Below are 17,414 nucleotides of genomic sequence, written 5' to 3' on the forward strand. Positions count from 1 at the left end.
CACTTTACTGCTGCAGAGCCTTGGTGAACTAACAGCCTACTGTAAACTGAGAGGAAACTATACTATCCAAAAATTGATTTGCCCACAGGAAAGCTCTGTATGCAAAATTATTCTAATGTCTGCTGTTTTACAGACTCAGGTTGGTGCACAGTTCTAGACATCTACCCAGTGAATAAAACTGATGAACACTCCCAGCAAGTAAAGGAGAAGTTACACTTTGCTGGATTCAGTATAAAACCATGAAACACTTCAAAACATTGTAACAGGAAAGAGAATAAAATCTATAATTCTTCTGACTATTAAACACATCTGAGATAGCTACTGTGCAACCATAAATATCGAGGGGTAAATAAAAGAAGGCTTATGTGAATCTTGTGCTTGATAAAGAACTGGTCTCATAATTCTTTGCAAGTCAGGCATTGAAGACCACAGGAGACAAAAATTAAGTCTGCTGAATTACTATGCATATTAAATAACCACATAATTTTTACACACTATTGAGGACACAGCTGGCCAGCTGCAGGCATCTTGCAATCAAGCAGACAGGTCACCCATGTCTTCAGCAGCACTAAAATCCTCTACTGCATATCTAAATGGCTGAATTTGCCCATCTGATCTGACTGGATGCATGAGGAAGGGCAACCCAGGAAAAAACAGAGAAATTACTTTCTGTGTCTTTGTTAGATATTTCTCAATATCTGAGATATGCTTTGATATGATTCTTTGCTAACTGTATTGTAATTTCGAGCAAGAATTTTGAGATGTCTTTTCTTGATTTCGGAGTAAATCAATGGGCTGTAGACATTTTGAAGAGTTAAGGTTATCTTTTTCCTTGATTAAACAGTCCAGTGACAGGAAGGAAATTGTAGACTGAGAAAGAATCTTAACAGGTAGGCATGAATAGTGAAGTTATGAAGCATCTTAAATAGTAGTACTAATCAGAAGAAAAATGTATCAGCAAATTGTATCTTTATAATAATAAAACTGAGACCAAAATACTAAGTGAGGGCATTCTAACAAAGGTTACTGTGCTACAATGGCAAATAATATTTCATTCTCTTGTAGTCCGTGTATAGACCACAAATTACGCTTAGTAACAGATCTTTTTCTGAATACTGAAATTACCCCAATTGATTCTATGGAAATGGCTATTCTTTCTCAGTTGTGTTTTGTGGTTTTTATTGTTGTTTTGATTTGGTTTGTGGTTGTTTTCGTTGGTTGGTTGGTTGGTTGGTTTGCTTTGTGGAGTTCTTTTTCTGGGGAGAGGGAGCCCTTCCTTCTTTCCTTTTTTCTTTCCTTGCTTCCTTCCTTCCTTCCTTCCTGTCTGCCTGCCTGTCTTCCTTCTCTCTTCCTCTTTTTTTTTTTTTTTTTGTTTTTAACTGGCACATAAAGATTTAAGGTGTTAAACTCCTCAGATTATTAACCCACTGCTTTTACACACACATACAGAAAATGCAATGAGGTATATTTCTACATATTGCAATGTAATTAGTTAATAATATTATCTCCGAGTAGCTCTTTTTCTTTTTTTTTTTTTTTTTTTTTAATCTCTGGACAATATAAGGTACACTGTTGATGTGACACAATATAATAAACCATAATAAAAGGTGCTTCTGCATTCCCCATATAAGAAAGTGTCCCACTGCTGATAACTAGAACATGAACAAGGTACAGAAACCATGCTACTTTCCATTGAGGTCAAGACAAGATGAAATAATTAAGCCATAGCCATTAAGAAAAAAAGAAAAAGTGTCTGTAAAGTAGGAACTTAGCAGAAATTTCAATGAAAACCAAGAACCATGATTCTAAAATCAGAACTGTGATAATTCCCTGGAAGATATTTTTTTGTTTTTTTTTTTTGTAAAGCTCTTATCTGAATCTTGTAGTATGAAGTCATAATCAAACTGAGGCAGCTACTTAGTACAAAAAGAAACAGTAATAAGGAAATATTCATGGTATATTGTTAACATTTCTAAAGGTTGTTATATAGGTTAAAACTGGATTATTTTTTTTTCCTGGCAACAGAAATTTAATTTCAATTAAGTCTTTTCCCATTTTCAGAGAAAAAATTGGGAAGTCGTAGAACTATTTTCAGCTTGGCTACTCTCACAGTACAATACTATCTTGCTGACTAAAGAAGAGAGGTTTGTCAGGGATTAAAACTTTCAAAACACAAAAAAAACCCTTCATCACAGAATGACACATTTCAAGAAATACAGTGCACTCACTCTGTGCTTGCAGTCTACAGTGACATAAAAGGTTAGTGGAAGAGCCTTCAGTACTATAGTTCTGAAGAGGATAAGTGACTTTTTCTATCTAGTTAAATAAATTTAAAGAGATAAGACATTTATTTCTATTTAAAATTTAAATTAGTAATAATCTGGTTTAATCTAGGACTAAATATGCATGTGTCTACATGCTAAACTCTTTGGAAGATTTACTTCATGTGTTTTGTTTCCTTTAGTAACAGTTCTAGGCAGTTAATACTTTTGAACTCAGAATGAGTTTTAAAAATCCTTTGCTTTAGCCAACTTTAAGTTGATAAACTTTCTGGAAAGGACCCAAATATTCAGATATATGTAAGCAGCAGATAGGAATATCGTAACAATGTTGAGGTGATCAGGAGGACCAGTCTCTTGTTAATTTTGTTTGTCATTTTTTTGTTTAGTTTATTTGTTTATGCTTCTGTTTGTTTTTGTTAACGAAATACTATTGTCCGACTTGAACTTCAAAAATTAATTATTGTGTGTAAGTCCTCCTCCAGCCAACCTTCCCCATGCAGAGACTTAAATCAAAGGCAGGACTACAGCAGTCTCTGTAGCAGGCCAGTCACGATGTTTTAATGGATGTAGGTTGTACCAAGTGACAGCTGTAAACAGAGTGAGGCCCTCTCCTTTTAGGAAAGGACTGAGAATCCCAGAAGATCACCAGTAGGACACTTCTTTTAGCTGTATAACTGTTCAAATAGCTGTGAGGTATAGTGTAAGTCTGCACACATCTCTACATATGCCTGTATACAAAAATCTGTTAGTAAAATGCATGTTCAGAATTGAGAACAGGTTCAGACTTCTATTCAAGTGAGTATGAATATTTTCCAGTACTCTGACTCATGCTTTCTAACCTATAAAATACAGGGAATATTTACTTGCATTATTAACATATTATGAGTTTTGAGTTTACAAAATACCTTGGACTTAAGACTTCATCTAACATATAATTAACAATTATTATTTCAATCACTTGTGGTTTAAGCCATGATAAGAGAAAAAGAAATCCACAAATTATTTTTTTTAGAAATGGAGATTGTTGAAGTAATATATTTTACTGTTGAATATCCATGCCTACTGATTCAGGAAAAAGACAGCTTCCCTCACAACATGTGTGGTGTCTGTCACACTTGATCTCTAATTAAAGCCCTTAGATATTAGCATAATGTTTTTGTAAATATTATTGCTAACAACGGTGATGAACATGATTTAGATGTCCTACTGTGAGGCATGGAAAAAAGATGAAAAACAGATTTGGGGAAAAGGGATTTCACCCACCAAAAAAAAAAAAAGTCTTTCAACAATACCGGTTTTTTTCAGTTTCTGTTTTGTGTAATTATGTTATCAAGTGTAAAGAGTTTACTCTTTTCTAAGACTCATTATTCAGGTTGCTATTCAGTAGCATAAAGTGAAATGATCATGAGCAATACGATGGGAAAGAGACCTTCTGGGGGTAGCTTATACTGAAGGGTTAGCTGCTTTGTATTGAGAAAGCATAATCTTGCCTTAATGGTAATTATCTTTCTCTTCCACCACTGCTGAACAATAGCTTTCACCCAATTTTCTAAAGTTGTTTCATTACCACATACAATGACACCACTTAAAAACCTGTTCCTGCTGCTTTAATTTTATAATTGCATTAATTTGTTTCCTTTCTCTTCATAAAAATGTCACTGAAATTTCTGTATCAAGTTTTTCCACACTGAAATACTTTATTGATATGTGGGGATTTTTTTTTCAAAGTATTTGTTCTCTGAACAATCCATAATACGTGAGCCTGGTTATCAGTCTTGGCTGCTTGAATATGTAATGACACAAGTGCTGATAAAACTGTATAAGCCATCTGTCTCTGGAGTTAAATGTTTTGAAAGCAAACACAAAAGTGAATAACAAACACTCCCTTAAATTGTCTTTGTAAATATTTATATCAGAACTTACCCAAAAAACGCTCTTTTGTTGTTATTATATTATGTTAATAGCTGTCAAGCAGATGCATGACTTGCCTACTCAAAAGCAGACAGGTGTAAGAAGGAAAATAGTACATGCCACTCAAGAGCTGGTCATACCCTAATGCTGGAATTTCTGTGTGAACTTTTATCTTTTTGTCCTCAGAAGCTAAACTGCTGTTTCATTGATTAACTTACTACTACAACTAGCTTCTTGTGTGTTGACTAGCCACTTTTCAACCTGCTTCTTTAAAAATCTCTTAAAGCCAGAAAATCCATTCTTCAGTTCTGAAAGAGTTAAGACAAGGTAAGTTTCACTGAGTAAGACTTTTTGGTCTGAAAAAAAATATATATATATTTATATATAAATGAATGGCTACTCACTGTCTGAGGGCACTAACATTAAGAGTAGTGGATTTGAACATAGCTATAGTTGTGTTTCAGACAAATTTATTTATTTAACTTTTCATATGACATCTTAAAAATAAAAAAAGAAAAGGAAAAACAGCAACAACATTTTCAGCTCTATTTAACCTCAAATACAGAAAGCTTTTCTAAGCTTTCATGGGTAACTTACTAAATGACCTTTCTGAGACCACATGTTTTGACAGCCTTTCCTATGTATATTGGAACTGAAATGGCATTATCCCATTTCATAGAGTTTTTGCAACTACTGAATATAATAAATATAAAAACTAGAAAACAGTTTATAATGAAAAGATGCTTTTGACTTTTTTTTTTTCTCTTAAGTATCAGCTAAATAAATGAAAAAGACTGTTCTCTTCTTTTAGTCTGTTAAAAAAAAAAAAAAATCCAAGAATACAAAGCCACATACATATGTGCTTTCTTGGTGTGGTTAATTAAGAGCAAAATTCTTCAGTGACTACAAAAAATACATTTTTAGTGGCTTATTGCATGGTTATTCCACATGGCACAATCAGTGCTAATAAAATCACATTGTATCCCCAAACCACCTTGTTCCAAAGTCACTGGATTCCTATCCTTGCTGCTACCAGTTTTGGTAGACTTACCAGCACCACCTTGTAACCTGCTGCTTCTCTCGTTCCATCCTGGAGTTGCATCCTCTATACTCAGGTACAGATCAAGAAACCCTTGCTTGTTCCTGCTCCCTCTCTTGGCCCAAGCTTGTTTTTCATCACTACTGAACCAAATAATACTGTAAGGTTAGCTTATATCTGCATTACTTAGCAGAGATAGGCTGCCAGAGCTGTTAATTAACACAATAACAGGAGGGAGAAGAAGTCAGTGGTAGCACAGGGTAAGGGTGTGTGGGAGGTACTGTCTGGAATACAGAAATGCAACAGCTGAAATATTTTCTGAAAAGGCAGGAAGGCCTGGCAGAATAAGGTTTTTCTACATAATTCCGTGAAGTACTTAAGTGATCCAGATAGGTTCCACTGAAATGTAGGTGTCTAAGATCCAAACTATAGTTTCAAAAGTCATGCATGACTTCTTTGACTCCATGGGAGTTTATGGAACTGCTTGAAATTCTGCTTCTACACAGAATTGCCTCAGTCTTCTTATTACTGAGGTTGCTTCATTCCTAAATATTCCCAGAGTCAGGAAAGTAATTGTTCCCTTCTGTTCATATCTTGAATATCTAAATGTGCTTGGCATTTTAAGAGTGTAACTAACATATACCAACAGGCTGTAGCTTTGAACAATATAGCAGAGCAGGAGGCTGATTTCTCCCCTGCTCCAGTTTATACCTATTGGCAGAAAGAGAACATGCCTTTTGTTTCAAACATTGTGCAGGGAACACTTGTGGTTTAGGACATTTCTGGAAAGCTCAGCTCCAAGTTTCCTTTTCTTTCTGATAGATTCTGGCTACTCTCTCCTACAGACATGCAAGAATGAACCTTGGTAACAACAGCTCTCCTATTAAATGAGAAACAGTTCTGCAATCCCTCCTGCAGAGAAGGAGACTACCATGTTTTCTTACACACTTAGGGAATGCTGAAATTACTGATCTGCAGTAGAAAAGTGTCTGATAACCAAATGGTTACTATTAAAAAGTATTTCATATTTCCTGTCTTGAGTACCTTTCACCTATAGCTGCTCCAGTGAAAAAGCTACTATGAAAAGGAGTGCTACTTAGATTTTCTTAGTTTCTTTTGGTGTGTTTTTTTTAGTGTATCTTTCCTAGAAGTTTAATACTATTACCATTTAGAAGGTAGACCTCCATCAGTAATGGCTCTGTTGTCAATATGTTATCTGGCCTAGCTTTCTGTGCCCATTTCCAACTACTTTTTCTGTATTGGCATACATAGTATAAATCTGTATGCATTTCCATGTGTGCATGCTCAGGAAATAGTCATGTACCATGTAGTCCACACTTTGAAGCACTGGCAGCCTAGATAAATTTTTAGTTCCTTGCATTTTCCAAGGCAAGATATCTTCCAAAAGTTGACACCTTCCAATAAATTGAATTATTTTTTCAACACTTTTGAGCATAAAGCCTTCGATTTTGTAGACATGCTTGTCTACACATTTCTTGGAAGGAATTTTGTGGCCCATTTCTGCAGATGCGAACAAATTGATTGCTTTATCTACTGTATAGCTAGATGCAGAGCAGGTGCCTCAAGACTAAGCTGGCATGCTGTGATGTCTGAGCAAATACACTTAAAGAAAGCATATAAGGACTTTCAACAGAGTTTAGTAGTTTAGAGTTGTTAACAATCCCATTAAGTCTTCCAAAACAGCCTGTTTGGAAATGGAAAGTTCAGTCTATAGGCAGGCCACATGTACATCTATTTGCCTTTGCCATCTGAACCCACCCTTAAAATTAGTTTAGCTGTGTGTTATTACATTTCTGGTTTAGTTCTGCATTTTTCATAACAGATATTATTTAATACTGAATTTATTTAATACTGAATTTATTTAGGACTTAACTCTTAGTGACATCTCATAGCAAGAAATACATTTTTATAGCCTAGTGGTAGTTCCTCTTGTTTGCATGAAAAGTCACAGAGATTTAAGCAAATTCTAGCCTTCGGTTGTCCATAGGAAGTAGCAAGCAGGTCATTTCCTGATCTCTACTGAAGACACTTTATGCGACTGCTGAGCTTGTGGGATACCAGTTGTCAAGTTTGTTTAGCATCGTCTAGTCTTTATGAATTGACTGTTAGACTTGTGATCATTCTACAAGCATGTTACTATATTCTTTGAAATCACAAGGGCATGGTCCATGCAGTGAAGGGTGTAGGAATATGTCACAGCAGGCATGTAAAGCAGTCATAGTCTGGAGTGGTGTTGAGCCATACACTGAACAGCTCAAGCCTGCATGATTCAGTGCTCTTCACTTCTCATAGAAATCCAGCTCTGTTACTTATAATGGCTTGCATATTGTCCATGTTCAGATCTCTCTGCCAACCTATTTTATTTTTTTTTCCAGAATTTAACTGGGTGAAACTTTATAGCTTGTAGTAAAAAATGTAGGTTCATTAGATAATCTAGTGGTCCTTTCTGGTCTTAAAAATCTATGTATCAGCAAATATTAACATAAAACTGTAATCTGTATAAACTTTCTCTGACAAATATAGCCAATTATAGCATACCCTTTAAAAATACAGAAGATACAAAATAATAGTTGGAATTGTTACTTTGGTTTAATGCATTCTATCGTTAAAAACAAACAAATAAAACCCTGAAAATGACCGCAATTTGTATTCTCAGCTTAAGTGTCACATTGTGGATGCAGACAGTTGCCTTCCAGAGAGAGCAGGAGAAAACAAGTGCAAACAGGACTTGGCAAAAAAAAATATCTTTTGTTAACAAATAAATAAAGATTAAATGTTTTACACATCTCTCATGCAGATTTCAGTCTTTGGTCAGAGATGAAAAGTCAACATTTGCAAATGGAGATAGTCCAAACATAATAATACATGGGCAGCCAGAACAGCAGATTCTCTCCCTGAGAGGATATTGTTATTTAGACAGACTTTATGGCACACAAAGAGCAGACAGCATGTCTTTATAAACTTGCAATCATCTTCAGCATGGAATGGAACTCATCCATTTTCAAGTCCACTGAAGCTACTCCTATGGAGAGTGCTCTTTCACCTAATCTTATTTCCTCAAAACCAGCATTTTTTCCTACCATACTTTTGATTTTAGCAGCACAATCTAACAAATCAAAATTCCACAAAGAATTCAAATGAACCTTCTAAATTTGATTAAATCACTTAATGATACCAAAGCACAGTCAGTGTTCAGGTATTTGGAATACTATGGTGGTGATGGATGGTTATAATAAAAGATTTATTTTATTTTATATGTCATTCCACGGTCACAATAATTTACTATCTTTTTTCTCTCACACCTAAATATTTATGGTACCTGATCAAAATATTTAGTTGAATTGATTTACAGGTAACCTGCTGAGACAGCATCGTTTTTGACATGGTCACATTTTTTTTATCTATTAAGATGCCCCAAACATGAACCTGCTGTCAGCCAAAAACAATTTAAGTCTGAATTTGGAAGATTCTGTCAACTATTTGCCATAAAGTCAAAATTTGGTGAGTAATTTCTAGAAATTGCATGTGAGAAAAGGTAGGATTCAATGTGACAAAAAAGGTATTATTCAAAATGAGAAATACTGACAGAATGCAGTGAAACTGAGGTGAACAATATTTATTTCAACACTATATGGTTCTGTAAACTTTTTGTGAAGCTGCCATATGCCTGACCAATAACAGAAAAAATGAAACCAGTCAAGTTGAATTACATTTGATTTTTCTGATTTTTAAGATATTTCTAAATCAAAGAGTGGGGTGTGTTTTTTTGTTTGGTTGGTTGGTTTTTGTTGTTGTCGTTTTCTTTTTTTTTTCTTTTGCTGATCACTCTCTAATTTACAGTAAAAGCTTGATCTTCTGACTTGTGATAAATACGTATCACATCTTGAGGGCAGCTATGATACCTTGTGATTTTATCAAAGTAAAGATATTAGCTTTAGTAATACACAACCAAATAGAAGCACAATTCATCATATACACATGTATGATGAACTGTGCTATCTGTACAACTGTATCTAATGTGTTTTATTTGTATATATAACATATCTATTTATACAATTTTACTTTTATAAATATTGTATATCTATGTATGTTATCTACCCATCTAAGTCCTTTATCTTCATTTAACAACAAAATGGAATTAACAGAGTGATACATATTGAACTGAATGGAATCACTCATAAAATGAGCAACTTAATTGCTGTGCTCAAGTTGCATATGACATCGTCTTAACCTCTTTCTGTTATTAATGTAGAGAGAAGCATTTGCACAAAGTGATTCAGTTCTCTGAAGACCTGACTCACTTTCTAGAGGTGTACATTTCTGTCCATTGATAAAAAGGGAATCCATGGATGGCAATTACATCTGTCTCTACATATTTAAAATGGATGCATCTAGATCTTCATTGTCGTTCTAGAAGATGTTAGTTTAAGTCATTGTAATCTCTTGAAAATGCAGTTGAATAAAGTTTTTCCATTATTATATATATAAAAATACATATATATATATAAAGTACAGATATATATTTTTTATATATATATATATATATATAATGGTTCCAGCAGTCATTGAATAAAACTGCAGACAGCTACACTATCCACAATACCCAAATGGCTGTGCGTCTCAACCATAACCAGCAAGGAAGATTCTGTGAAATGTTGAAGGGACTTACTGGAGGGAGCCTGCTATTGACAAGTTATCTTTCAAAAAATTAATACTTCAAAATTATTCTAGTTTTCCACACTTCAAAGTAAGTGGAAGACTCTAAAATGTAAATTCTATCACTTAGTTGTGTTTTTAAACATTCAGTCCTATTTCCCAGATATTATTTTCTTAACACTAGATTAACCTCTGTAAAATGGCAACTGGCAAAGTAAACATTTTCCCCATGATTTTTGAATTAAAAAAAAAAAAACAACAGATAAATAATTTGCCTACTTTAAGCAACAAAAGAAAAATGGGGGGAAAAAATCAAAAAGCTACAAATCTTATAATCCACATAGCAATTCATATAAGAACAAAATGAAAATGCAGACATATACTATGATATCTAAAAATGCAATGTTAGTTAAGAAATATAATTAAGACTATTTTTGTACAGAAAGATGAAATTCATTCTGTAATTAGGTTAATTATAGCTAAGTAAACATTAAATTTAAGTTGAAATGCATCTTATTTTATTAAGCACTATAACTAATTTATGTTTCTTTTCACTTTTGTGTTTTCAAATTTTCTTTCAGCACAGTTCAGACCAAAATAAAATTTAGGTTAAACTGAATTTGTTGCGAATTTGTGGTAGATGCCTTATGTATAAGTGCTATTATGTAAATAAGTAGCTTAACTAACTTGAAAAGACCTTTTGAAGTACTTTTCTCTTTGCAGAAATAGGACCTAAATCTGGCAACTCATTCTCCTAACTTAAACTACATGACTCCGAATAATTGAATTACATTGCAAAAGAAAGTGCTTAAATTAGGTGCTGAGTAAGCTTGACTATATTTTGATTTTGTCCTCATTCTACACAAAAATGTATGCTTGATAAATTTCACAAGACATAGATGTCAGAGATACCATTAAACTAATCTAGAGACAAAAGAACAATTTCTTAATTCTGCTTGTATAATGACATCTCAATTAATTTTGTAAAATTCAGTGCCAGTTGAGTTGTCAGAACTGCAGCCATATTACACTGAGAATACTAAAAAGTGCTTTTCTTCATTATGTCTGAGCTGTACCCATGCTACAGTTCCTTCATTTTCTTTAAAAACTATGTTCATTTACATCATTTTTTCAGAAAATATCTCCATAAGTAAGTCTCTTAATGAGCTTATATAGTTTACAGTAAAATTCCTATTAAACAAATGTTCCTGAGTCAAAACACATTTTATTAAATTGTGCTTGAAAATTAATCTGTGCTACATTTAGTCATTACATCCAATATACCAAAAATTAGTATCGAAGCAATGTCTGTATACACTATTTTTCAAATAATTTTAGTTAGTCATACAGTCATATTGCAATCCGTGGCACATGCTAGACTTCCAGGCTTTCAAATCTTACTTGGAACATCAAAGAAAAAGAACTTTGTGTTTCTAAAGAGGAAATCAACCCTAATTTCACAGGAAAAAAAAAAAGGAAAACTGTTGTTTTGCTTCCTTTAAACCACTGGTTTTGTATAATACCAAAGGACAAGATTTAAGACCTGTTTACCTCCTTAGAATTCCTTTCATTACTATAAAATATGGCTAGAAACTTATATTCCTTGCCCATTCATGTAAGAATCTGACAATTCCTATAACATGAAAGTTGCAAATACTTAGCAGTTCACCAAATCTTTTATTCTTGTTCCAATTTGAAACATAAAGGCAAACAATTATTTCCTATATTTGAATTTACTGGTTTTGTTTTCCATCTTGTAATAATAATAAAAAGAAAAAAAAAACCAATGCATAATACAATTTTGGGCAAATACTTAGTGAGGTATGTTATAGGCTCTTCACATTCAAGCTTCTGAAAATAACGGGCAGTATGAATAATTTTGTGCTTACTGAACTTGCAGAATTGAAAAACTATGAAGCAATTTAGATTAACAACCTGAATTAAAGAATATATTTTTTTCTTCTTGTATATTAAAACAAAACAAAACAAAACAAACTGATTTACTAAAATATGAAACATAAGCTAAGAATTTCAGTTGCTGGATTTAGTTCATTTAACATTTCCACTGTTTCACGGCCCTGGCAGGAACTGTGGTGCAGATGTTAATTAACATTTATAGAATGCCTTGTCAAAACACCTAAGAATGATTGTTCCATTAATGGCTTTGTCCTGTGCTTGTTTTCAATGACTGATTTGAGCTGAAGAACTCTGAAAAGGTTCACTGACACTTGGTTAGGACACCCAGTCTTTCCTTGCAAATCCAAGTTAATAATGCATGGCTTTGTGCCAACAATTTAGCTTTAGAAGAGGAACTGTTATAAAATTGTAGTTATGAGGGAATTACCAGTCACATTTAAGAAGATTATTACCCTTGTATCAAGTGAGTTAATTTATTAAAAGGTAACTTCAGAGGCAGCAAGTAATTTAGAAACAATGCTGAACACTTAAGAGCACAATGACCTATCTGAGACAGCAGAATACTTTACTGGTAGACAAACAGAAGTATTGCAGACCAATTTATTCAGTAGGATAACAGCTATAGGCAGGTGTCTTTCCACACATTCATTGGACACCTACCTCTTCCAATTTGAAACAGGTTTGAGTTTTGCTACTGCCTTCATTGGTTGAAACACTGGGTCTTTTGTCTCCATAGAACATCAAATTAATTTTACTAGCAAGCCTGATTTAGGAACACATGCACTGAAGGAATGAGTTCAGTTCCCTTGTGAACTACAGGACATTCCTTTAGCATTTAGCTTCCCCGTATACCACACCAGTTCTTCTATTGCCAGTTCTTCAACTCAAGGCTCTTTTTCCAAGGTGTTTATATATAGTTCTGCTTACTCTCTTTTGACAGGTTTTCAACTCCAGTCTCATCAGCATTCCTGTTTTTTCTCCAAAAAGCTATTTCCTCCTACCGTCTTCTCAACTGTCTAGATGATAAGTCCTTCTCTTACATATTTATATTACTTAAATTAGTTACTAGATTTCACTTAAAATTAATGAGGGGCTTCTTTTTGTACTTCATTAAGGTATATAATTTAAGATTACTCAAATATAGAGTCCTAAGTAAGGTAGGATTCATTCTGCCCCACGGGTCAGCTCTAGAGACAGTTACCTCAACCGATTATGCAAAGAGAAGGTTTCATCTTGTATATATACAACTTCAAAGATTAAGGTGACAAAGTGCTACAGAGGAGACAAGTGTAGGACTGAGATTCAGATTCAGATTCAAAATTTAGATATCTAAAATGTATATACTTACATGGGAACCATAGATATATGTATTTTCTGATCTCTCATTTTAACTAACAGAGATCCTGTTAATCCTTTTGGTCTTGTCAATACAATATAGCAGTTCACCAAACCAAATGTACAGAAGTGAATCTGAGCAGCTCACTATATTAGCTGTTTCATACTAGATCTCCATTAGCCATAAGGAGAAGTTAAAGCACCTAACTCTTACGTACACACTTTCATTGTAGATATCTAAATTTAGTATTTGAGTCTGAAGCTATGTGCCACCCTTGGCTTTGCCATGACACTTTATCACTTTGATCTCTTAATGTGCACTCACAATTTAGGAAACCTTCCATTATACAATTGATTACTTCTTTAAAACTGATTGTTGTATTAAACTGCTGACTTTTTTTACTTACAAAATTAAGCCCATTTAAGTAATTAATTTTTCCTGAGCTCCCTTATTTGTGAGTGGTTCCATCTGGACAGAACAGCGCCCTTATTCTATCAAAGCTTTCAGATGGTCTCAAAGCATCTGCTGAACGGTTTCAGGATAGTTTCTCTAGAGAAAATTTTCATTTTTTCTGCATTGTGACACAAAGATAAAAGGAAATTTCATTGAAATACCAGAGACAGTATTCAGTTTCATAGTGTCACAGATCTCTGCCACCACAGAAGTAAGAATTTCTGCAGTATTAAGGGAACAACCTTCCAGCCTTCTATGATGGTATGACAGGGTGGATAGATGAGACAGCAGTGAATGTTGTCTACCTTGGCTTCAGCAAGGATTTTGACACTATATCTCACTGCATACTCATAGGTAAGCTCAGGAAGTGTGGGTTGGATGAGTACACAGTGAAATGGGTCATGAACTGGCTGTAAGGCAGAGCTCACAGGATTGTGATCAGTGGTGCAGATTCTAGTTGGAGGCCTGTAGTTAGTGGGGTTCCCCAGGGGTCAATATTAACCCCAGTCCTGTTCAACCTGTTCATCAATGACCTGGAGGAAGGGACAGTGTACCCTTAGCAAGTTTGCTGATGATACTAAACTGGGAGGAAGGGCTGATACACCAGAAGGCTGTGCTGCCATTCGATGAGACCTGGAATGGAAGAAGACTGGACAGACAACAACCTTACGAAATTCAACAAGGGGAAGTGTAAGGTCCTTCACCTAGGGAGAAATAACCCCGTGCACCAGTACAGGTTAGGGGCTGATCTTCTGGAAAGCAGAATTGTGGAGAAAGACCTGGGAGTTCTGGTTGACAACAGGTTGCCAATGAGTCAACAATGTGCCTTTGTGGTCAAGAAGGCCGGCGGTATGCTGGGGTGCATTAGGAAAAGTGTGACCAGCAGGATGAGAGAGGCTATTCTGCCCCTCTATTCTGCCCTGGTGAGGTTGCATCTGGAGTACTGTGTTCAGTTCTGGGCTCCCCTTTTTAAGAAGGACAAGGAATTACTGAAGAGAGTCCAGTGGAATGCTACAAAGATAATTAGGGGTCTGAGGCATTTTTCTTATGAGGAAAGACTGAGAGAGCTGGGTCTCTTCAGTATGAAGAAGAGAATGCTGAGAGGCGTTCTTATCAATGTTTATAAATATCTCACGGGTGGGTGTCAAGAGGATGGAACCAGACTCTATTCAGAGGTGCTGAATGGTAGAATGAGGGGCAACAGGCACAGACTGAAACATAGGAGGTTCCATCTGAATATGAACAGAAACTTTTTTTACTTTGAGGGTGACTGAGCAGTAGAACAGGCTGCCCAGAGAAGTTTTGAAGTCTCCTTCCCTGGATACATTCAAAAACCCACCCGGACACATTTCTGTGCAATCTGCTCCAAGCGAACCTGCTTTAGCAGGTGGGTTGGACTAGATGATCTTCAGAGGTACCTTTCAATTCCAAACATTCTGTAATTCTGTGACCAAAGATATAGCTGTAGTCCAGTGAGTCAGGCCAACAAAACTGCAGAATGGTCAACAACTCAATATTGCAAATTGTAAATTGCATTTTTTTCGCATTCAGGTATTAAGTGATAGCAGTATTCCTGATTAAAACAGAAAATGTTATTCCCTGCTGTGGGAAGGAAAGTAGCACTGAAAGCAGAAAACACCTGTCAGACACCTTTAATATGAAACTCTTTATTAAGCACTGCATTTTTTTTCTTTGTTAATTAATCTATTTCACAGTCTTAGGTAATCACTGCAACTTCTCAGTAGTCTGACTTTCAAAGAAACTTCACGCTTTGTCAGTTTCTATACCTGTGTTGTCAAAGAACATGCGGGGAGTGACATAAACATCTTGGTAATTTGTTCACCACTAGCTTGCATATTCCTTCCACAGCACGCTTTTTCCAGAAGGCAGTAATATTAAATACATTCATTGTCCTAATGGCTATGCATCGACAGTGTATTCTCTGGGTCTATGTTAGTTTACCAAGTAAACATTCAGGGTCCTACTATTTTACAGGTAAAAGATGGAGGTAGTAAGATCTCCTTGTTGACAAAGCTGATTGAGACTGCAACATTTGTCTGCACAAATGCCCACCTCAGCATGGCCTGCAGCAGTTATAAAACGAACTAAAAATACTTGATTAAACTTCATACTAACTCTGTTGCATATCACCTAAGCTTTCCTGTCCATGCTTGATGTGCTGATACCTGCTGTTTACTGGGGAGCCGTTTACTACAGACAAACAGGCACAATTCAACACCAACCAATTTTACAGCTATGTGAAGTATGAGATGTGTACGACCTGTCTGGGAAGTCATAAATATACAGCCAATCTTAGAGGAAAGAAAAGTGAGCACAAGTTACTACAAATCTATAAGAATTGATCTGAATGAATTAAAAAGAATTAAAAAGGAAAATATAAAACCATGATAACTGATAAATGGGAAGATTTGCCACACATATATTAAGGATGGTAGAAAATGTGAGATTACCATGGTAAATTACTTCATTTTAAGAAGTAAAGGAAATTGAATAAATCTCATCTCTTTGGACTTCAGTAAAGCTTATGATGAAGTGCCATATAGGAAATTATTTTAGTTTAGCTAGAATGTATGCTAATAGAACCTGTAGGCTGATTTGAGGAACGAATATATGGTGCTGAAAGCAGAAGCATGAGGCTGGACAGAGGTTCCGCAAAATTCAATATCAGAACTATTCCTGAATAATATTTTCAGTAATAACCTTGATGCAAATATTTGTGAAAGACTGATACAATCCCCTGCTGACACAGAACAGGGAATTACCATCAGTAAAGATCAAGTTATCTTATGAAAAATACTAAAGAAAGAAATTTAAAAAAAAAAAAAAAAAAGACAAGAGTCTTTCTTATTAGGGAAAACTAGAAGATTTTGGCTTGTTTAATTTAGGAGAATGAAATCAGAGAGAGGAAAAGGTGAACAGCAGGGGTAAACGAATTGAGACATAAAATGACTTTGTAAAATCAGAGATAGTGTTGTCATGAAAGTAAACTGGTGACAAAGTGTTTATGATAATAGACTACTAAAGCCCTTGCTATATTAACAAAATTACACAAGAAAACCAGTAGATGTATTTTTATTGTGCTTATTAGTGGAAGTTTATGCTCTTACATTTCATTTCTTAATGTCTGACTACAGTCATGGCAGCTGATGTATAATAGAAGTTTGCACTGTAATAAAATATTAAGACACTATAATCACAATGCATTATTTCTAATACAAATAGATAAAAGGATTTATAACTCCTTACAGAGTGAATATGCAGCATTAAGGATAAGAATTCTTAGCAAGAAGGTGGGATTATTCAGTATAAATGTTGTCCAGCATCCACCTACTTCTGAAAAATCTCATCTAGTAAAAGAAGGTACTAGAAGTAGAAATGATCTGATTAAATACTGGCATTTGTAGTTGAAGAATACCTTTCAGCTAATCATCTTGATTCTTTAAATAGGCTCTTTTACAATGTGATTCACCTGAACTCCTTTAGGTTTTACTTTACGGTGAGATGAATTAGGTCCTGAAAGTGTCTACTTTTCCCTGCTGACTACTAAATTACACAAAGTGCCCAGATCAGATGTATATGTGGGATCCTTAGCTTCTAGAGCTGAAGCAACAGAAGACAGATCTTTCAAAATACCTACTGAATCAAATAAAATGTGTGTGACCTTAGCTATGTCGTTTAGTTTCTCTGTGTCTTTACTGTTCATCTGTAAAATGAGGATAGTAGAATTTCCATACCTTAAAGGACAATGCAGTGAGTTGCAAATTACATGGCTCTCTAA

The 17,414-nt window shown here is 34.8% G+C and overlaps 1 protein-coding gene across 4 annotated transcripts in view; it reads right to left on the reverse strand.

Moving 5' to 3' along the window:
• Window positions 1-17,414, reverse strand: part of PCDH9 (protocadherin 9) — a 676,092-nt gene that overhangs the window by 2,383 nt on the left and 656,295 nt on the right. The gene's annotated exons all lie outside the window — the stretch shown is intronic.

The sequence above is a fragment of the Columba livia genome, chromosome 1, assembly GCF_036013475.1.
Source record: "Columba livia isolate bColLiv1 breed racing homer chromosome 1, bColLiv1.pat.W.v2, whole genome shotgun sequence".
Taxonomy (NCBI): Eukaryota; Metazoa; Chordata; class Aves; order Columbiformes; family Columbidae; genus Columba; species Columba livia.